General features: G+C 34.4%; 1 protein-coding gene across 1 annotated transcript in view; it reads right to left on the reverse strand.

Annotated features, from left to right (window-relative positions):
- The window catches only part of LOC114338920 (extracellular serine/threonine protein CG31145), a 964,172-nt gene that overhangs the window by 590,219 nt on the left and 349,706 nt on the right, over nucleotides 1-24,247 (reverse strand). The window lies entirely within an intron of this gene.

Consider the following 24,247-nt stretch of genomic DNA (forward strand, 5'->3'; position numbering starts at 1 on the left):
CAAGAAGGGTATAGCTATTTCTAATGCTCAAGAGTAAAATCTTGAGCTTAAACCTTCTTCTTGATAAATTTGACATAAAAAGAGTGGGTGGTAGGTTAAAAACATCAAACTTCAGTTTTAGTAAGAATCATCTTATACCTACTACTGCCAGCCAAGCACCATCTAATTAGATTATTATTCCAATCCGAACACCAGAGAACTTTTTATGCTGAACCACAACATCTATCAATAGTTAGAGAGCATAATTCTCGGCCTTTTCGAGTACAAATATGGCTTAAAAGATTGTGCGCAATTGTTTAATTTGCTTTTGTGTAAAACCACCTAGATATATCTTTCGCCTTATGGGTGATCTTCCTTCAGATCGAGTAATTCCTTAGTTTCCCTTCAAGTTTACAGGCATAGATTACGCAGGCACCTTTCTCATTAAAGTCAAACCAATTACTTTTAATGGGAAATAAGCCACAATTTTACCAAAAAAAAATGATTTTATTAACGTTTCGAAGCCCAAATCGGGTTTCGTTGTCAAAATACAAAATACAAAAAAAAATAGAAACGTTAATAAAATCATTTTTTTGGTAAAATTGTGGCTTATTTCCCATTACAAGGAATTGATTATAAAAAATGAAACAAGAAAATAGAGAGTTATTGCCAACGTCTTTTAAGTCGGCCTGTAATAAAAGATCCTTTATTTTGACATATAAGCATGCGCAGTAATGCGTCTTTTATTTTTGTCTTTTAATAAAATACAGGCCGCCTGTATTTAAGGAAAATTAGAAGACACCGTTCTTTTAATAAAAGTTCTTTTATTTTGACATAACGTGTCAAAAATGTGAAGAAAGGTCTAACTTCACTTGTATTTTGAATTTATCTTTTATCTTGTGGCTTCTTTGGATTGATAATTTATGTATTGTGGGATTGATATTTGATTAAACTTTCATCATTAAAGTTGTATGTTGGGTTTTATTTATTAAAAAGAACTCTCATGTAATATTCTCAGATATAGATTATTAATGTTTTGACCCAAAGGAATATAAAAAAGAACATTTTATTGAAGCTTGAGTGATTACAAATAGTTGTAAAAAGGAATATTATGTAAATAATTTTAAAGTGTTACTATTTACAATGATCAGACATAGAATATCATAACATAACTCATTTATTAAACTCAATATATTTTACATTTTTGTGTAGAAATAAATATTTATTAAGATTTAAGAGGTAATTTCAATAAATTTTAATGAAGGTTAGGATTTGTTTTTTTTCCTTCCTTATTGGCTTTGGATTACTTGATCCATTCAGCCACGATAGATAATAAATTACTGTTTGCTACAATATTCCAAATATAATACATTGCATTAGGATTTGTTAAAATTCTAGATTCAAAATAGAGTTCAATTCAACAAATATATAACAACAGGTTAACAAAATAAAACAAAGGTTCAAGTATTTACTTTTTGAAAATTTAATCTTTTATAGATTAGAATCTATAAAGTTTTTAATCAAAAGTATTAATACACTTTCATTTTCATGCCATCTTCTTCTTTTGGTTCCTATCCATTTCGAATGTTGGAAATCATATTAGCAATCATAACCTTGCTAGCTGCGATTCGAAACAGTTCCATTGATATTCTCCCTCTACCTGGTCTTACCTTTGACTGCACCTTGCAATATGTACTGCAGCAGGGAGTAACCGTGCTGATTTATCATATGTATCCCAGATACTGCAGTTTTATGAGTTTAATGGTAAACACAATATCCAATTCTTTCTTCATTCCTCCTAGAACCTCCTTGTTCGTGATCCATTTCATGCCGTCAGTATTTGTTTATTTAAACACTGCAAAAAAAAACAACAAAAAACCACCATAAAGATAAATTCTTCTATTATATTTTTGTCTATCAGGAAGTTTATTTAGATATTAGAGGTATTTTCATTTCCAGATAACTAATTATTGGGAAGTTTATATAACAGTATCCTTAGTATCTGTCTTTTCAGCTCCGGAGAACTAGTTAACGAGAAGTTTTTCTCTGTCAGACATCCATTAGTATCTAATCTGTCAGATAAACTTCCTGATAACTAGTTATCCAGAGGTGAAAAGAGGGCCATAATGGATCGTAATGAACATATTTTAAACGATAAAAGATCAAACACCAATAGCATGTATATGTGTATTTATAAATTTATTATTTAAAACCTGCTAATTATCATAAAATACTTAAAATCAGTCACCAATATAATATTTACATATATTTATTTATAAATTTATTAATAAACTGCAGTGCAATAAAAATAAAATTAGTTTAAGCTACACTAGGTTCGCTTTCAAGATGCAGTAGAAATAAACAAACCAAGACACGTTAAATGCCACTAGGAGCACAACCGAATCATAATTTACAATGTATATACATTGTAAATCCCAAATCACGATTTCCAAAGTTTATACATTGTAAATTATGATTCGAAAGTGCTCCTAGTAGCATTTAACGTGTCTTGGTTTGTTTATTTCTACTGCATCTTGAAAGCGAACCTAGTGTAGCTTTAAATGTCGAACAATACTTTTAAACAAACACACACACACACACACACACACACACACACACACACACACACACACAATTTAGTTGCATTAGATTAGCTCCTGGTTGAAAATGTACTGCCACAGCTTCTATTCTATATCAATATTAACAGCACACTCATTTGCCAGTATTTCAACTTCAACGTTTTCTCTATTATCTACTGAAATATTATGTAAAACTGAACAAGCTGATATTATTCTTTGAACAAAAGGTAACTTGCATCTCATTGCATATGTTAAAATGAGAAATCTCTTCAAAATACCAAATGTTCTTTCAACAACAATTCTTGAAGGGATTTGTGATTGACTATAAAACACAACTTCTGTCTGAAAATTCTGCAATGGTGTCATTAGGTAGTTGTAGTTAAGGACTGGATATCCACATTCCCTAATAATATATTCTCCAGAAATTCCTCATTTGATATACCCATAATGCAAAAGTATTTAAAAACTCCTAAAATAGTATTTCCAATTGCACTTCCATATTATTGAACGATGAGTATTATGGGATATATATGTTGTCCTCTAAACATCTTTAAATGACAAAATAATTAAATTTAACGTTTTACTCTTTTCAATTATCTTATTTTAATTTTTATCAACAAATGGAATTTTATAGGTTATTTTTATATTTACAAAAATATTTCATGTCATTTGTCAAAATAAAAGATTCCTTAACTGCGTTTGCAATAACACTCTTTGAGACACGTCCTGTATTTGTCCTTTATTAAAGTATCCTCTAATAAAGGATCCTTTATTTGCCGGTGGCAATAACTCTCTAATAGCTTCAAAGTCAAACCAGGTAGAAATTCTTCCTACTACAAGTCAGTCTTTTCATTTGCTTTAGCATAAAATCAATTCATCTTAAACTTGTAGCCGAACTAAGTACACAAGCATTGCTTTCAGCTTTATAGAGGTTTAACCCGACGAGGTAAGCCTGCTCGCATTTTATCTGATAATGGAACTAATTTTTTTGCCTCTCGCGATGAGTTGAGCGAGCTGGGCAACTTCCTCAGACAGAATGTTTCGTAAATAGGCGACGTGTGCACGTGCACAAATAACGACATAGTTACACGACTGGGGTGACGTTTTGCTATTAAACAATAATTGGAATCCAACGATCTATTGTTACACAACTATCTAGATGGCGGGCATAGGTAAATTGAGTCCCATATACCTGAATTAAGAAGGGTCAAAATATTTAGATGGTCGAATTGAGTCCCGGGCATCGTAATCCTTCTAATTACCTTTTAATAGCTTTCTAATTTGTAAGTACTTTCTAATTTGTACTTAAGCATATTTAGAAATATTGTTATTACCTGGAATAACAATAGAGGAATGAAATGATTTTATTGGTTATGCATTTATGGTAATCAAATATAAAAAAGCAATATCCTACAAACTATTTAGTATTGTGCAATCTATCTGTATATGATACGGTGTTAAGTTGATTGCCAAAATGAGTTCAGTGAAAATTGTTCTTAATGAAAAAGGAAAACAATTGATTGTGTTAAATGGTTTCAAATATCGTTTTCTAAAATCTTTAAAGAATAACGACAAGCGTTGGATGTGTTGTGCGCAGACGAGAGAAAAATGTAAAGCATTTTTAAAAACCCAAGGTGACAACGTAGTGACGGAAATTCGGGATGAACACAACCATAGCGAATTAAACGAAAATGCACTTAACCGTCAAATGTTAAGTAATTCCTTAAAACGAAAGGTCGTAGAAGACATCGGTGAAAGACCTATGAAAATTTTGCAAAAGGAATTACGAAATGGATATATTAGTACTGTTACGCGATTGACTCTACTATTTTATTTATTTATATCTTTAGGCACTAAGTTTAATTTAAATAAAGGAAGACTTACTTATATTATTTTATTTACATCACTTATTTATTTTAATAATTACAAATAACACCAACTAACACATCTAATTTATTTACAACTCAAATTTATGATTTAATTAACTAAACATAATAACTTCGATAACTAATATATACATTTCATTAAACCCGATTTCGAATACAATTATCTCACGCGTCGCGGCTCGTTCGTTGACTGACTGGCCTGTGATCGGATTCCTGTTCTTAAATACTCTGGCAGCGGTCGCCTCGAATCGCCGTGGAAGATCTGGCCTTTACTCGTAACGCGGAGAAATATCGAGAAGAATTAGGCCGGGTTGTGAGGCGTCACATTGCCCCCTCCTTAAAAGATGGTTCCTCCTGGAACCTTGTCGGGACTGGAACTGGATGCTGGTATCTGCAACTGGACCCTCTTTTACAACTCCCAGTTGTATAAAAGTGACAGGGGACGGTCTTCTCTCCGCACCAGTAACTATGCGGATTGCAACAGACTAACACCTGGACCTCGGTGTCTTTAAAAATTTCTTCTACCATATTTCGGATAACTCTCCAGTCTAATTGGCGGCATTCTAACTTTGGCATGGCTAACTTTTGCACGTCGGACTCCAACACGTGCTCTCTCAATTGAATTAATGCATCCCATACATCTTGGTAGGTAGGTTGGTCATGGACAGTGTCTTTTGTTACCAGATAGAATAGGTAACGTGATGCATCTTGGAGTTTCAATGCTTTGCCAGGAGCTGGCAGTTGGCATTGAAGTTCTGCAACTCGACCAAACTTCCTTCGGAAGGCGGATGCCAACCCTCGTGCGTCTTTGATACTGGCCGGGATGGTATGGGCCAGCGAGTAGTCATCGGGAAGTGCGAGAAGATCTCGCTTTTCTTCAGTGGTAACACCATGTCTTGCTTTACCGGTACCTCCGTAGGCACCCATGAACTCTTCAAAGGTAAGGTCAGGTATTTCTCGAACTTGGTTGACTTCCTCTTCTTCATCTACGTCGTGGTCTCCCTCGTACGGCGCCAACCGGTTATGGTGGACTATCATCGGCTTTCCCCTAGGAATCTTGCTTATTCGGTAGATAACGTCATTAATTTTCTTGACAATGAGGTACGGACTTCCCAGAACTGCTGCAACTTGGGAGAACAACCTGTTCGCTTCTTTGGATTATAAAGCCAGACTTTGTCGTTCTCCTTGAAACATCCCCTCTCGGCTTGGGTATCGTATCGTTTCTTCATTCGGTCGCTAGCGATCTGAAGATTAGAACGGACCAACTCATGTATATCGTCCATTCTTCTTCGTAATTCATTCACGTAATCCTCACCAGCAACATCTTCTCCAGGTCGACATCCAAACTCTAGATCACAGGGTAGACGCATCTCACGTCCAAATAGGACTTTTGCTGGTGTTTGGCCAGTTGATTCATTAACAGCAGATCTATAGGCCATTGCGAAGAATGGAAAGTACTGGTCCCAGTCTCGTTGATGATTGGACACCATCTTTGTCAAATACTTGCCGACTGTCCTATTCATACGCTCCACCATTCCATCCGATTGCGGGTGATTAGGCCGTGGTTCTTGTCTTCTTCATGCCTAGTTTATCACGAATTCCTTGAAATAGATCGCTCTCAAAGTTTCTTCCTTGGTCACTGTGGATCTCCAGAGGTACTCCGAATCGGCTGATACAGTCTCTGATTAGCACATCTGCAATAGTGGCGGCCTTCTGGTCTGGAATTGCGTAGATCTCAACCCATTTCGTGAAGTAATCCATTACCACCAACATGTATTTGCATCCATTGTCACTTTCTGGAAATGGCCCGGCAATATCCAAAGCTATTCTTTCAAACGGACTTCCAACATTGTACTGTCTCATAGGAGCCTTTCTTTTCCGGTAGGGTCCGTTACTTGTAGCACAGGTAGTACATTTCTTACACCAGTCCTTCACATCGTCAGAACTATTCATCCAATAAAATCGTTCCCGAATTCTCTGAAGGGTTTTCTTTACACCAAAATGCCCTCCTGATGGACTGTTGTGTAACTGACGGAGTACTTCGGCTACTCTGCTCTTTGGAATCACCATCTGTGTTCTCCTCACTGAACCATCATCATTTTCTATTACTCGTTTAAGCAAGCTGTCTTCCAAGATAAATGAGTCCCACTGGGCCCAATACGTCTTAACTACTGAGCTTAGGCTTGATATTTCTTGCCAAGATGGTCGACGATTTTCTTCTTTCCATTTTCGAATCTTCTGTAAAACTGGATCTTTTTCTTGTTCTTCCTTGATCTTGGTAGGCGTCCACTCGTCGTTGACCACTGTTGTTCTTAGTACTGCTGCTTCCTTCGACTCTGTTTTGTTGCAATGGGAACATTCTGCTGGACACGGTCTTCTAGATAGAGAATCAGCGTTTCTGTGGCTAACTCCGGCCCGATGCTCGATCTTGAAATCATATTCTTGAAGTCGTTCAATCCATCTGGCTATCTGACCCTCTGGATTCTTAAACTGCATTAACCATTTAAGGGCGGCATGGTCGGTTCGGATTAGAAACTTCCTTCCGTAGAGGTATTGATAGAAGTGTTCCACTGATTTTACTACTGCTAGAAGTTCTCTTCTCGTGACGCAATAATTTCGTTCAGGTTTTGAAAGCACTTTACTAAAATATCCAAGGACTCGTTCCTGTCCTCCTTGGATCTGCGACAGCACTCCTCCAATTCCCACATTACTTGCATCCGTATCTAAGATGAACTCTCCTTCTGGCAGTGGATACCCTAATATTGGCGCTGTAATTAAATGCCTCTTCAAAGTTTCAAAGGCCGTTTGGCAGTCTCCATCCCAGCAATAATCTCTTGCTTCCTCTGTAAGTCGCGTTAATGGCTTAGCGATATCTGCAAACTTCTTAATGAACCTCCGGTAGTAAGTACATAGTCCCAGAAAACTTCTCACTTGATGTTTATCAGTTGGTTCAGGCCATTCCTTAATGGAATCGATTTTTCCTTTGTCCACGGCCACTCCTTCTTTGCTGACTATATGGCCTAAATAATTGACTTTACTTTGAAATAGCTGGCATTTCTTGGGATTTAACATTAACTGGGCAGCTTTAAGTCGATTAAAAACGTCTTCTAAATTCTTCAGGTGGTCTTCAAACGTCTCCCCCAAAACGATTATGTCGTCTAAATACACCAGGCATGTTTTCCAAGATAACCCTCTCAACACATTTTCCATCAGCCTCTCAAATGTCGCAGGAGCATTACAGAGTCCAAACGGCATAACGTTGAATTCCCATAATCCAGATCCTGTCGTAAAGGCTGTCTTCTCTTTGTCCACTGGATCCATTTCTACCTGCCAATATCCAGACTTCAAGTCCAACGTAGAAAACAATTTACTTCCAGCTAATGTGTCCAACGTGTCGTCGATCCGAGGCAGAGGATAACTATCTTTCTTGGTAACATTGTTCAACAAACGGTAGTCCACACAGAACCTCGTAGTTCCATCTTTCTTCTTGACCAGGACCACCGGAGAGACCCATGGGCTCGTAGAAGTTTCTATCACCCCGTCTTTCTTCATTTCTTGAACAATCCTTTCAGCTTCCTCTCTCTTCGCCTGTGGTAATCGTCGAGCTGATTGACGAATTGGCCTAGCGATACCAGTGTCAATTTTATGTTTGACAACTGTCGTTCTTCCTGTCTTTCCTCCTTTCGGTACGAATATGTCACGATATTGCCTAAGAAATTCCCTGAATTTCCTTTTCTCCACTTGATTCAGAGATTGACCTGCAACTGCAACCATTTGGTCGAACTTGTCGTTGGAATTATCTGATGTTGTTGTCTGACGGATTATGGACGTCACGGGTACACAAGTTCCTACTTTTGTCTCCTTCTTGATGGTCACCGGGTAGTCATTGACATTAATCAATCTCACGGGAATTTCTTTAGCAGAAGTAACCAATTCCTTTCCAATTATGATTCCTCGGCCAACCTCCTCGTCGTGGTTCCATGGCTCCATCATAACAGGCGTTCCTTCTTCTACAGTTCCCTGTAGCCGCGCTACGATGATCGTTTCACTCCTCGCAGGCACAACTGTATCTTCTTTAATGGCTGCTAGCACAGTTCTGTCATCATGTGGATGAAGAAATACCTCCTCGTTGCCAACTTTGATTACCCTATTCTTAAAATCCAATTGAAATCCATGCAAATTCATTACGTCCATTCCTAATATAACATCTTCTTCGATGTCTGCAACTATGACAGTATGGACGAACTTTTCTGCTCCAATCCCTAATTGTATCTGGATTTCTCCATGGGTGTTGGCGTTTTCACCTGTGGCAGTCCGCAGTCGCAACCTCGTTGGTAAGAGTTTCTTACGGCTGTTTAAAACTGACGGTCGTATAATGGTCCTGGTCGCTCCGGTATCCACCAACAATGTATACTTTTTACCATTTATTTCTCCATCCACATATACACTATCTTCACGACATTTCAAAGAAGCTATTAGTATGAGAGGGTCTTTGGAAAAGTTGCTGGTCGAAGCTGCCCCCCTAAGGCCGACCCGTTCTAGTTTTCCTGCTGGTGAGTCTCTTGACTGTTATTGTACCTAGGGTACTTACATGAACTCCGTACGTGTCCCATTTCCCCACAATTCCAGCACCTTATGGTCTTTGTTTTCTTGTATGAAATGCCCTTTATCATATTAACAATCTGGTCCAGTTTGTCTTCATCCTCTTCCTCTTTCACAGTCCTAACTTTACTGTACCCGCCAGAGGCCTGGGTAGCTGATTCGTATTCGAGGGCGGCAGACAAGACATCAACCAGCGTCTTGTGACGAGCTAATCGCAGTGTTCTTTGCATTTCATGATCACGAAGGCCATCAATGAATGTTTGAACAGCCAACTTTTTTATCATGTCTTCGGGAGCTGTTGGATATGCATATCGTACCAATCTGGCAATATCGACCTCGTATTCTTGAAGAGCTTCATCTTTCTTTTGTCTTCGATTTTTAAACTGCGACTGATAGACATGCTCTAAATGTTCGTGCCCGTATCGCATATTCAGTCTCTTTTTCAGCTGCTCGAAGTCATCTGTCTCCTCTACGGCTATGGTCTGGAGGACATCCAAAGCGTCGCCTCGAAGAGCAATAGTGAGGTTTACAGCTTTTTCTTTTTCGGACCATCCGTTCGCTCTGGCCGCCGATTCGAACTGTTTCATGTAGTTGTTCCATGATGACTTTCCGTCGAAATTTGGCACCTTAACACGAGCATGACCTACACTCCCTTCAACTATCGACCGTGGCTCCAATTTGTATTTGGTTTCATCATTTTTAATGTCTGTTAAGATGGGTTCCATACCTTTGTCTACTTTTTCCGTTTCCTCCATTTTCTTTTCTATTTCCTTGATCTTTTCTTCAAAAGTAGATTTTATGGACGATATCTTGTCGTCAAAATCCGAAGTGACTTTAGAGATCTCGTTAGTCATTTTGCTGTCAAGGGATGAAATATCACCCGAAACTTTCGAAATTTCACTAGAAACTTTGTGCTCTAACGATATAATGTCTGTCGAAACTTTCAAAACATCCGAGGAAACTTGGGAGATTTCACTAGAAACTTTTTATTCTAACGATGTAATGTCTGTCGAAACTTTAGAAACATCGGAGGAAACTTTCGAAACATCCGAGGAAACTTGGGAGATTTCACTAGAAACTTTGCTCTCTAACGATGTAATGTCTGTAGAAACTTTCAAAACATCCGAGGAAACTTGGGAGATTTCACTAGAAACTTTGCTCTCTAACGATGTTATTGACGAAATTAAAGCAGCATGCTTGTCTTCAAACACGTAAGTTTCTGGATCATGACCCTCTTCTTTTAGTGCGTTCTTCAGACGTTCAACTAGATCAGCCTTTTTGCCAGTAGAACTCAGGTCCCTTTCTTCCAATTCAAGTCTCAGGTCTGCAATTGTTAGCTTACACAAGGAAGGCATGATCACACACTTTATTTATTACGATTTATATTTTATTTATTTTTAAAGGTTCCACACACTATTTAAACCGAAAATTTACTTTGAATTTATTTATTTCAAGTATCCTGACTTCTGCACCATTTTGTTACGCGATTGACTCTACTATTTTATTTATTTATATCTTTAGGCACTAAGTTTAATTTAAATAAAGGAAGACTTACTTATATTATTTTATTTACATCACTTATTTATTTTAATAATTACAAATAACACCAACTAACACATCTAATTTATTTACAACTCAAATTTATGATTTAATTAACTAAACATAATAACTTCGATAACTAATATATACATTTCATTAAACCCGATTTCGAATACAATTATCTCACGCGTCGCGGCTCGTTCGTTGACTGACTGGCCTGTGATCGGATTCCTGTTCTTAAATACTCTGGCAGCGGTCGCCTCGAATCGCCGTGGAAGATCTGGCCTTTACTCGCAACGCGGAGAAATATCGAGAAGAATTAGGCCGGGTTGTGAGGCGTCACAGTACCTTGACTACCAAAGACGTGGCATTGGTTCGAAAAAATATGTATAACGCCCGACGATCTCTTCTGCCTAAATTACCAAAAAGTATGGAGGAAACTCATGATATATTAAAAACATTTTCAGTGAAAACCAACCAAAACGAGGATTTTCTAATGGTGAACGACATAGAAAACCAATATATTATGTTTTCCTGTAGCAGCAATTTAGAATTTTTAGCAGATTTGGACACCATTTATATAGATGGAACTTTTGAATATTGCCCAAAGTTTTTTAAGCAAATGTTCTTCATCCATGGTCTAAAAGAAGATCATTATATACCTTCGGTTTTCTTCTTATTGCCAAATAAACAAAAACATACATATACACTGGCACTTAAATACCTAACAGAACAAGTTGAGAAATGCAATAAAAACTCGCTTTAAGAACGGTATTTGCAGATTTTGAAGAAGCAATTCAGCAAAGTGTCACTGAAGTTTGGACTAATGTTTCATTGAAGGGCTGCCGATTCCATTTAGGACAAACCTGGTAAGTAGTCATATTTGAATCCTTTTTTGAATGATGATGATGTGTATGTGTGCTTTTTGTTTTTTGTTTTTTTTTGTACTGATTTCCCATACGCAACGCTGTTGTAATTTTCCTGGTCCTGATAAGTAGTCATATTTGACATATTTGAATCTTTTTTTGATGATGATGATGATGTGTATGTAAACTTTTTGTTTTTTGGTGTTTTTTACTGATTTACCATATGCCACGTTGTTGTAATTTTCCTGGTCCTGATAAGTATTTAACATACGAGTATTTGAATTGTATTTTTGATGACGATGATGTGTATATGCTTTTTGTTTTCCGGTGTTTTTTACTTATTTTCCGTATGTCATACTGTTGTAATTCTAATGATATTTTTTTCTTTTTTCAGGTGGCGTAAAATTCAGGCACTAGATTTAACATCCTTATACAAAGACAAAGAGAGTGATGTAGGAAAATATTTAACATACTGCTTTGGAATGCCATTTCTCAACCCAGAAGATGTAGGAGATTGTTTTGTTGAAACTTTATCATCAATACAGCCACAAAATCATAGAATAGTAGAATTTGCGGACTATCTGGTCGATAATTATGTCTCAGAATCGGCTAAGTTTCCGCCAGAAATATGGGCGGAGATGTCAATCAGTTTACAACGGACGACGAACGGATGTGAGAGTTTTCATTCCAGGTTTAACTCGTCATTTTATTTTCCTCATCATCATATTTTTCAATTTTTAACCGTTTTAATAGACTTTCAAAGTGAAACGTATGTTAAAATTAGAAGTGTACAAAAAAAGTAAAAAAAATGTATTCTGCACAAACCCTTACATCAAAAAAATTTGTAGATGAACAAATTTTAAAATTAAATAATAGATTAATATCAAAATTTGATTACCTCAAAAGTGTAGGTGAAAAATTTAGAATAGTTAAATAAATGAATTAGCATGTAATTATAGCTTATATTGCTTTTTGTAAATACTGTAGGTATACATTTTTGTAATAAAATTATATGCTCTAAAATAAATTATTGTTTTCTAATTCCTAGAAATCATTACGTACACCGACTAAGCCCCAGGTAGACACGGGACTCAATTTACCCATCCTCGGGACTCAACTCGGCTATTAGAAATACGGATTATAAATTCTGGGACTCAACTGGGTTACTCCGTAGATGGCTGGTTTACAGTTACAAGGAAAAATATATAAAAAAATGAACTTCTTTAATAAAAACACACTACCTTAATTTTTGTACAAAACCAAATAAATATAATTTAGCTAGCACACCTATTTTGAAATTCGCAGGGTGAACTTTATAACAAACCGGTAACTAGCGAATAATTTCCACAAAACTTCGATGTCATTGTGCAGGAAATCCCCTTTAGCTGTCTAAATATCAAAATATAATAGGGCTGAATGTATGTGTATGTATACTTTAGATTGTTATGTTAGAAAATATATCCGCAGACATACATATATACCCGACCTGGTTTTCCGTAGTTTGACTGCGGAGTTGTAACGTGAAAATTTATTGAGTCTTTCGTAAAACAATTTAGGTACGGATGGTGGTTATATCCGGCTTAGTTGCTGAAGTGTGTTTATTCAGGTAGGTGTATTTTAGTTTCAGTTGTATAAGGAAATTTACAAGTTTATTGTTAATATCAACATTGTCTCTAATGCAATTTAGTAATTTATGTTTGCGCTTATTTTAATTAAATTAAAGTTTTTGACCAATACTGGCCTAACTTGAATTTAGCAAAAATGTACTCTTAATTAACACAAGGACCGAGGAGGAAACTGTTGCTCCAACCAAAAACTTGTTATTTATGTTGCATAAAACTTATACAGTATGCGACAAAATAAACAGTACTTAAATGAATATTGAAATCTTTCTATATTATTACCAGAGAACAACAGTTCTCCCGCGCACACCCACACCCCCCTACACGCGACACTATATATACACGAAACTTTTGATTTTCTAAATCTGACTAAATTGAAAATTGGACTAACTCCCATCTTAAAGTTCAGGAAAAGACTCACTCATTCCTATGTCAGCCATCCATTTTGGTCCAAGGGTGTGGATTTTACGGCTCTTCCTATTTAGGGTCTATTTTTCGTTCTCGTCCCCAAAACTCCCAAAAACTTCGAAAATTTAAGTCCGACCTTTGGGGCTTCTAATAGTACTGATCATTACCTTTCCAACGCATGTCTAATTTTGAAAATCGGTTATACCATTCAAAAGTTACCGAGCTCAGAAATATGACTCAATTTCTATTTAAAAAAGGGAAAATGTTTGTGGATAATATGTGTTTGAAGAGGGGGTCAGGGCCGATTCAGAACCGGTGTAGTTTGTGACTTTTGACCACCCATAAGTCAGCTATAGGACTTGGTAGGTATAAAACGGCATATTTTTGGGGGTATATATCTTCGGTCCAAGAAGAGACAAGAGAACCGCAAATACACCAAATCAATAGTGTTGAGTTAAGCTTTCAAATGGCGTGTAAGACGTCATGATCAAACATGCACACAGCTCAATATAGCCGAAAAACTGAAAAACTAAACTTTGTGTAAGACGTCATGATCAGACATACACACAGCTCAATATAGCTGAAAAACTGAAAAACTAAACTTTGAAAATTTTTGGTTTTTCGACAATTACTCAATATTTCAACCTACGAATTGCGCCAATAACTGAGCGTTTGTAGAAGGTCTCTAGACGAATCTAACGGTGTATACCTCATATCCGGGAAAATTCGAATTTTTTAGTTATAGGCTTTATAAGTATGATCAAGTCTATTATCTATGGAAAAAAAACGGTTTTTCAAGCTCAATAATTCCTGTAATAGCTTTAGTTATCATACTTGACCTTAGATGCATCAGATACTACTTGTCCATACGTTTCAAACACATGTTTAGTGATCAAAATCGGTTAAGCCGTTTAGAAGTTAAAGTCGAACCCTCTTATTAGAACACCGGTTAAAGGAATATCCCGGTTTAAGGAATAGAAATTTGAGGTCCCGAAACGTTTATACCAACCAATGATCGGTTATTAGAATATCCTGGTTATAGAAATACTTTTACTTGGAACGAAGGCTATTCCAATAAGCGGGTTTGACTGATGGTTTATGTAGTTGTAGTGGTTACCGCTAAATTTGATCTTTCAACGGGCAATCCGAGTTTATTAACTGGCCATCCCAATATTTTTTTCAATCTATTTCGAATAGAAAAAAAATCTAGTGTACATTCGATGGACACTAGATCATTTGGGAGGTGATGCGACAAAGGCGATCATTTATAAAGCTTAACGTGTAATCGAGAAACATTGCATTCAACTTAATACATTTCATTTATAAATAACTTTGAAAAACTCCTGATACAAGAATAAAAAACCGCTAAACGCCGTAAAAATGAGTGGCGCATACAATATTCTAGCTACAAAAGATCTAATATGAATATTACGTGGGGCAAAAATGTATTTTCATTTTGATGCAAAACAAAATTCTAGTTTTTTTTTAAAGATTTTTCCATAAAATTTGCTAAATTTGAAGTAAACGCGCCACAAAAGAGTTTCAAAATTCAAACTGTATCAAAGTTACTCTTTTGTGGCGCGTTTTACTTCAAATTGAGCAAATATTATGGAAAAATCTTTTAAAACAAAACTAAAATTTTGTTTTGCATCAAAATGAAATAGTTATTTTCCTAACAAGTGCAGAGAGTCAATCTTTTCCGCACGCGACTGCAGTTTGCCGAACGACGCGAAGCGGGAGTTCGGCAAGCAGTCGAGTGCGGAAAAGAGACTTTCTGCAAGAGTTAGGAACAATATTTTTTCTAAGAGTCTTTAAAACATTACCAAATCTTAATCAATTAATTTAATTAATATGAAAATACATACACAAATTAATTCTTTGACAAGGTTGTCAAAACCAAACTTTCAATATAATTAGTTAGCATGACGACGATCTTGGTTTCCATGACGATGATTCAAAACGACTGTTATTGTCTACCGATTTGACTTTCGAATATTATGTCAAAATAATTTTATTTCATCGAATTGTCGCGTTAATTTCATTAAAACAGGAACACAATAAGATATATTTGAAATAAATTAGTAAATAATATCTAAATATTAGTTTATTGCATGTACTTTAATTACTTTAAGGCCATATTAACATATCTAAATTAACACGCGTGCGGAAAAGTAAAACCGCGTGCGGAAAAGTAACACGCGTGCGGAAAAGTAACACGCGTGCGGAAAAGTGAAACTTTCTAAACTAAAATGCGTGCGCGAAAGTAGACATTTTTGCACGCTCGTAGAAAAATACATTTTCGCGCCACGTAATATTCATATCAGATCTTTTGTAGCTGGAATATTGTATGCGCCACTCATTTTTACGGCGTTTAGCGGTTTTTTATTCTTGTCTAGTATACATGACATAGCCTTGCAAACATTATTTACGACGACGTACGATCCCGATAAAACAAATTAGTCCTGTCGCCAGGGGGGGTACAACGGCCTCGTTAATTCAGATGGACTTACCCAAGTTTTTTTTATGTATTTTGACCCATAGAACACGAATTTTTTGGGTAACAGTTGATCCGGATGTCGATAAGATTGTTATAGACCAAGAACTTGAGGAATCAAATAACAGCGATTTTTGGCAAAACAAAACAATATTTTGTATTTTTTGGGTCATTTTAAGCAAAAAATATTTCTACAAGTTTTTTAGTAGGATGCACAGTTTTCGAGATAAACGCGGTTGAACTTTCAAAAAATCGAAAAACTGCAATTTTTAAACCCGAATAACTTTTGATTAAAAAATAAAATAGCAATTCTGCTTAGCGCCTTTGAAAGTTCAAGTCAAATTATGTCGGTTTTGATTATTTGCATTGCTAAAAATTTATTGTGTTATTGTTAAACAAAGCTACAAACAACTAGTGCGTGAGTGATGTTTCTATGATTTCTCATTTAAAATCGAACGAGTAGGTAGAATAGGTACTAGTGCAATCAAGACTATTTCTACGTTACATGCGTTAAAACGCATGTAAAAGCACGGGAAACCCTACGTGTTTATAGCTTTGTTAAACAATAAAAAAATAAATTTTTACCAATGCAAATAATCAAAACCGATATAATTTGACTTAAACTTTCAAATGCGGTAAGCAGACTTGCTATTTTATTTTTTAATCAAAAGTTATTCGGGTTCAAAAATTGCAATTTTTCGATTTTTTTAAAGTTCAACCGTGTTTATCTCGAAAACTGTGCATCCTACGAAAAAACTTGTAGAAATATTTTTTACTTAAAATTGCCCAAAAAATACAAAATATTGTTTTGTTTTGCCAAAAATCGCTGTTATTTGATTCCTCAAGTTCTTGGTCTATAACAATCTTATCGACATCCGGATCAACTGTTACCCAAAAAATTCGTGTTCTACGGGTCAAAATACATAAAAAAAACTTGAGTAAGTCCATCTGAATTAACGAGGCCGTTGTACCCCCCCTGGCGACAGGACTAAATTTTAAAGATGCCCTCTCGCTAATGGTGGATCTACGGGGAGGGAAAATGAGGAAAATTTCCCCCCTAACAAGGTCCAAAATTAAAGAAAACAAATTGTTCAAACATAAAAATATATTAGCTGACATGAAACCGAAACCACAAAAAGACAAACTCGACCCAATAAACACGCTAGTTAGGAAAATTAAGGGAACTGAATGCCTATAAGTTATTATTTATGTCTTTTATGTACTCAGATTACATACAGTCGGAAAAATGAAAGAATGTGTTTAAGCATTTGTTATAGAAAAAGACAGCAAATACAAAATAAGTGATTGAAGTGATCGTTCATGGGTATTCTTTCATTTTTTCGACTGTAAAACACATAAATAATAATTTATGTTTTACGTCTTATGACTTTTTTACGTCTTTTAGTTGCAAATTTTGTCTCCCAAGGCAAATTTCTAGATCCGCCACTGCTTCTGCCACAAAAAAATTTAATTCTAGTCCGAAATTCCGAAATAGCAGACGGTGGATCTGTCTGACTACCTCAGCATTCCCCGCATCTGGTGGCGTTAGTTCTGGTGAGTGACAACTCCCAAAATGATCGCGCAGTATTCCCAAAACTACGTTCTCACTATCAATTTATTTACAACGGACGACCGGTTTTGCTGTCTATACTTTGCATAGCATCTTCAGGTCTCGGTTAAAAGTAAATTAAATGCTACAAATAACAAAAACCAGAATTAGGTAAGCTGTCTTGCTTGTGTGTATCAAAGAATAATAATCAAGCCAATATTAAAAGTATATATATATATATATATATATATATATATATATATATATATTAAGAAGACAATGAGTCTTTGCTGACAGTAAATGTACAGTTTTTGGTTATTGGGTTATGCAGCAATTGATAAGTGTACTCTTTTAAGTCTTTATTCCGAGCTTTCGTTCATGATTATGAACATCGTCAGGGTGCTACAATTATATTATATATGTGAAACAATATGAAAATATGTATATAAAATTATATGTACTTACAACTTATTGAGGATATTTCAAATAGGTGGTCATTAAAATGAGAATTGTACTTATTAAAATGGTCATGTAATGTCTCGATAAAACAAAATTATTCAAATAAAAATTTTATAATTTAGTTCAACTTCAAAATCGACGAAATATAAAATGACACTTGGACATTCATGACATGGCATTATTTGAAATATCTAACAAAAATTTTTAAAGATGATCAATTTAGTAAACGACCAATAGGGTCAATGATAATTAAGAAAGTATTTTTTAAATTTTATAAATTACTGTTGAAATTATAAATTAAGGTAAAATTTAAAAAAATTAGTAAGATTTTTTGATCAAGTTTAATTAGAAGTTTTAAATTATTTATATAAAAGTAATTTATAAAGTTGTTGACAAAAATTAATTTATACAAAAGTAATTTATAATGTTGTTGACAAGTCAGAGTATCTAGAAGAGGAGTTAGGAGATAACTCACGATTATCTAAAAATAGTAGATAAGAATAATAATAAATAAATGGACCGTGAGTCACATACTTCAAAGCGGCTTTTTTTGGAAATGGTTCACATAAATAAAAATCCAAATTCGATGAATCATCGTACTGATATAGGCCACCTAAATGAAATGTTTTCTTATCTACTATTTTTAGATAATCGTGAGTTATCTCCTAACTCCTCTTCTAGATACTCTGACTTGTCAACAACATTATAAATTACTTTTGTATAAATTAATTTTTGTCAACAACTTTATAAATTACTTTTATATAAATAATTTAAAACTTCTAATTAAACTTGATCAAAAAATCTTACTAATTTTTTTAAATTTTACCTTAATTTATAATTTCAACAGTAATTTATAAAATTTAAAAAATACTTTCTTAATTATCATTGACCCTATTGGTCGTTTACTAAATTGATCATCTTTAAAAATTTTTGTTAGATATTTCAAATAATGCCATGTCATGAATGTCCAAGTGTCATTTTATATTTCGTCGATTTTGAAGTTGAACTAAATTATAAAATTTTTATTTGAATAATTTTGTTTTATCGAGACATTACATGACCATTTTAATAAGTACAATTCTCATTTTAATGACCACCTATTTGAAATATCCTCAATAAGTTGTAAGTACATATAATTTTATATACATATTTTCATATTGTTTCACATATACCGGGTGGTGAATTGGAAAGCGGGCCATAGGAAACTCAATGTAAAATTCTAAGCTGTTAAATTCCTGCTTCCCTAATTATTTTACATCAAAAGTCATCAGAAACTATTTGTAGAGAATTGAAATCTCTATTGAAAACAACTGTTAATATTGTTCTATGAACAATAATTATTCAAAATTTTGTAAAAATATAATACAATTTTCAGAGTAATACGCCAAAGCTAGGCCACACACAATACAATAATGTGTATAAGATTGCATTTGTTGACAATGAATTTATTATATTAACAATTAGAACTGTCAATTTTTTAAATTATTTTATCATTTTTTGTTTAAAACACAATAAAGTTGATAAGATACCCTTAGTTAAGGAGAAAGTATTAATAATAAAGATATTTTCTTCAGTCAATAATGTGCTCACTGTCAGTTAAATAGTAACGTGTGGCCTAACATACCCACACATACCTACTGCGGTAAATACATTATATTTTTCAAAATTTTGGAATGTGTTTAAATCGTAGAACAATTGTAACTTCTGTTTTTAATACAGATTTCAATCCTCTACAAATAACTTCTCATGACTTTTGATGTAAAATAGATAGGGAAGCAGGAATTCAACAGTTTAGAATTTTACATTGAGTTTCCTATGGCCCGTTTTCCGATTCACCACCCGGTATAATATAATTGTAGCACCCTGACGATGTTCATAATCATGAACGAAAGCTCGGAATAAAGACTTAAAAGAGTACACTTATCAATTGCTGCATAACCCAATAACCAAAAACTGTATATATATATATGGTGTTTGGATCTTTGATTCTATTCGAAAAAATTTTTCCCAGCCCGAAATGGTGGATGTGTGAATTGTTCGTAAGGGGATTTTTCCACATTCTCTATTTCATCTATTTGATATATATATATATATATATATATATATATATATATATATATATATATTGTTTTGATTCTACTTATTTTCTTTATGTAAGCATTTAAAAATTATACTTATATTTATTTTTAATTATTAATGTAACAAAACTTTTATTGGACTAGCTCAAATTAATAACTTATCTCAGGGTTTTACGTCATCCAATCACAGAAATGCAAAACCAATACTCAGAGAAAGTTCATGGAAAAATAAAAGTCAAAAGCAAAATATAATCGTATATTAAAAAAATTGTTTATACCAAAGAATTAAACACAAATTTTAGTAACAAAATAAATTGTAAAACAAACAATCTGAATCGATTATGTAAATAAATGTAAGAGAACATGAAATATACCGCCAATTATTTTAAATAGAAAGTTACCCAGTATAGGTACAATAATAAATTATAGGTTCAAATTAAGTGAGAATAAGTTTTCAAAATTTAACCAAACTTGGTGAAGTTATTAGTGATCAATTTAATCTCAACTTTCCAAATTTGTAAGTACAGTTTTACTGTAATTTCCACAGAAAACATCTAATTAGTATTTAACATTATTGTAAATTTTTATATCGAAATCTGCTTGACGTTAAACAAAAACATTTAATTACCATCGACCTGTGTGTCCACTCGGCTTTTTTCCCAGCCGGGGACAGGTCCGTACTTAGAAATGTTTAAAAATCGATCAAGATGTCACAAAGCGGTGAAATAAATTTACCAGGAAATTCTCAAATGGATAATTCTACACCAAGAAGTTACTCTACCGCCCTTATTCAACAAAAACATCCCTCTAAGCGCCAGGCAATCATTTTTAATTCCATTGAAGATGCGAAAATACAAGATTACCTCCTCCCGCTGGGAAAAATCATCCATCCAAAAAATATACTATTCTGCTCTAGATTATCAAACAATAGAATATGTTTGTATTTATCATCTGAAAATATCGTAGAAAAATTCATGACTGAAAATAACGGCAACATTGTGGTTAACAATCAGATTATACAAGCTCGAAGGTATATAACTCCTTCCGAAAGAATTATTCTCTCTAATGTTTGTCCATCAATTCCTCATGATGTATTAATTAAAGAACTCGAGTCCATGGGACTTGTTATTCAATCTACAATGTCCTTTTTAAAAATTGGTGCACCGTTACCTGAATTTAGTCATATAATGAGCTTCAGAAGGCAAATCTTTATCAGCCCAACAGACCTCACAATTCCAGAATCGTTTTTAATCAACTACGATAATACTTCATACAGAATATTCTTATCGAGTGGCAACTTGACATGTTACAACTGTAAACAAAATGGTCATACGGCAACTAACTGCAAAAACCCTATCAATCCAAACTCAAATCCTATCGCTTCGACCTCAGTAGAAAACATCCCAACATTCACTCTTCCAGAAATATCAACCAGCATACCAGAACCTATCAATCCAAAACCAAATCCTATTGCTCCAACCACAGTAGAAAAAAACCCAATATTAAATCCTCCAGAAATATCAGCCATCACACCAGCATCTGTTTCAATTCAATCAGCTACCCCAACTACAAACAATCAACTGAACCCCAAAGAAACTGAGAGCGAATCAACTACCTTACATATGAATATTGAGTCTTCACAAAATAGTTCAAAAAGAACGATTGACGATACCTTAAGTCCTCCCCCGCTCCCTAATGATACCACTGATAAACCGATGTTTACCAATCCAGCAGAAATAGCACTTAATCCCAAGAAAAAGAAAAAACAAAATAAAGTAAAATCTCTAGAAGCATTCATAAACCAGCAGTCGCCACCATTTGTTCTAAGCTATGTTCAGATAACAGACCTATTCGAAAACATAAAGAGTTCACCCGATCCACTTATTACCGTTGAAAATTATACAGATAACTTTACAGCTCTCATCGATATGTTAAACAAAATATATCCCTATACTCAAGACAGATCTACAAAGACCCGAAACACCAAATTAAGGAAAATTCTTCTAAAACACTTACAGATGCAAATCCCACAGGACCTAGTATCCGATACAGAAAGTGACTCCTCACAAACAAATCAATAAATAAATTTAATAAATTAAAATGGAGTTTAATAAATTAATACAGTGGAATATAAATGGCTATTTCAATAATTTACCTATGCTACAGATCATTCTTTCAGAACAAAATCCAGCTTTTGTATGTTTACAAGAGACCAATTTTAAACCAAATCAAAATATAACCTTAAGAAACTATGTTTGTCATAATCAAATAAGACTTAACCAGAACATTGCTAGTGGCGGTGTATCAATTTTAATTAATAGTTCATATGACTCGATAAGAATACCTCTAAATACTAACTTAGAGGCCATTGCTGTCACCGTTATTGGGAAAACTAATATAAACATTTGCAACATATATCTACCTCCTGGAGCAGTAATTTCCAGAAACGAACTAGAGGATCTTTTTAAACAAATTCCTACTCCTCGAATCATTTTGGGTGACCTAAACGCATATAATCACATCTGGGGATCAGCATATAAAGATCAACGGGGTACCGCCATAGAAGAAATTATAGATCATCTTAATTTGTCTCTCTTAAATGACGGAAGCCCGACTAGATTTAATATAAGAACTGGAGAAGCTACACCACTTGATCTAACAATATGTGACAGTGATCTTTACCCACATTTGTCTTGGTATCCAATGCAGTACACATACAACAGTGACCATTATCCATTAATTATAGAAAACAATCAACATAAACGCACAACCCATTTCTCTCCCAAATGGAAAATAGATAAAGCCGATTGGAAGCATTTCGCCCAACAGATAGAATCATATATAAACAAGTGCTCGACAACAATAATTAATGTCGAAGAATGTCTAGACAATTTGACCCAAATAATTATTAAGGCAGCTGAAAACTCAATCGGTAAAACAGCTCCAACGAAACATTCAACACCAGTTCCATGGTGGAACGAGTCTTGTAAAAAGGTCATTAGAGAAAGTAAAACTGCCTTTAATAAATATAAAAGAAATAAATCACTTGAAAACCAACTAGAATATAAGAGAACTCGAGCCATAACTAGATTGACAATAAAGACAGCTAAACGTCAATCCTGGATTGATTATGTTTCTAAAATAAACAGCTCTACTCCTATGAGTGACATATGGAAGAAGATAAAACGAATATCGGGAAAAAGTTTAAATTTAAAAATCAACTCACTAAATATTCAAGATAAGGTTATTACCTCCGACAACGAAATCGCAGAAGAAATGGCTAACACTTATAAACACAGATCTAGTAATACCCAGTATAACCAGAGCTTTATTACACTTAAGCAACATGAAGAACGTAATCTAATTAACTTCGATGAGATAGATAAAAGTCCTATAAACTCTCCTTTTTTAATGGAAGAATACAACGAAGCCCTTAACTCATTTAAAGATTCGGCAGCGGGACCTGATGATATTCCGGTAAAATTTATAAAAAATTTACCTTCAAACGCTCACCAGTACTTACTAAGGTTATTTAATTTAATCTGGACTCAACATAAATTTCCACCAAAATGGTCAGAATCTATTATTATACCAATTTTAAAACCAAACAATCCAAAAAGTAATCCAAATTCATATAGACCAATATCTTTGACATGTGCTATGGGTAAATTAATGGAAAAAATTGTAAATAAAAGGCTTTTATGGACTCTTGAGAATCGAAACCTAATCATTCCAAATCAAAGTGGTTTTCGTAGAAATCGATCAACAATAGACAATATTTTAGCATTAGAAAATGACATACTTGAAGCTTTTGCTGTCAATCAAAAATGCGTCGCTATATTTTTTGACATCAGGGGAGCCTATGATGTCACTTGGAAACACCTAATAGTCAAGAAACTACATAATTTAAATATCAGGGGACACTGCCTAGCGTTCATTAACAATTTCCTTACCAATAGATCATTCCAACTTAAAACTAATGGTATGCTATCACCAAAAACAAAACTAGAGAATGGTATTCCACAAGGATCAGTGTTAAGCCCTACACTTTTTTTAGTAGCAATAAATGATGTCCTAACCAATATGAACTTACCACTGAAAGGTCTCTTATACGCAGACGACCTTGTTATCTATGCGAGAAGTCAAAATATGGAAAACATCACGAATATGCTACAAACGTTCTTAC

Source organism: Diabrotica virgifera, chromosome 3 (assembly GCF_917563875.1).
Source record: "Diabrotica virgifera virgifera chromosome 3, PGI_DIABVI_V3a".
In the NCBI taxonomy this organism is placed as follows: domain Eukaryota; kingdom Metazoa; phylum Arthropoda; class Insecta; order Coleoptera; family Chrysomelidae; genus Diabrotica; species Diabrotica virgifera.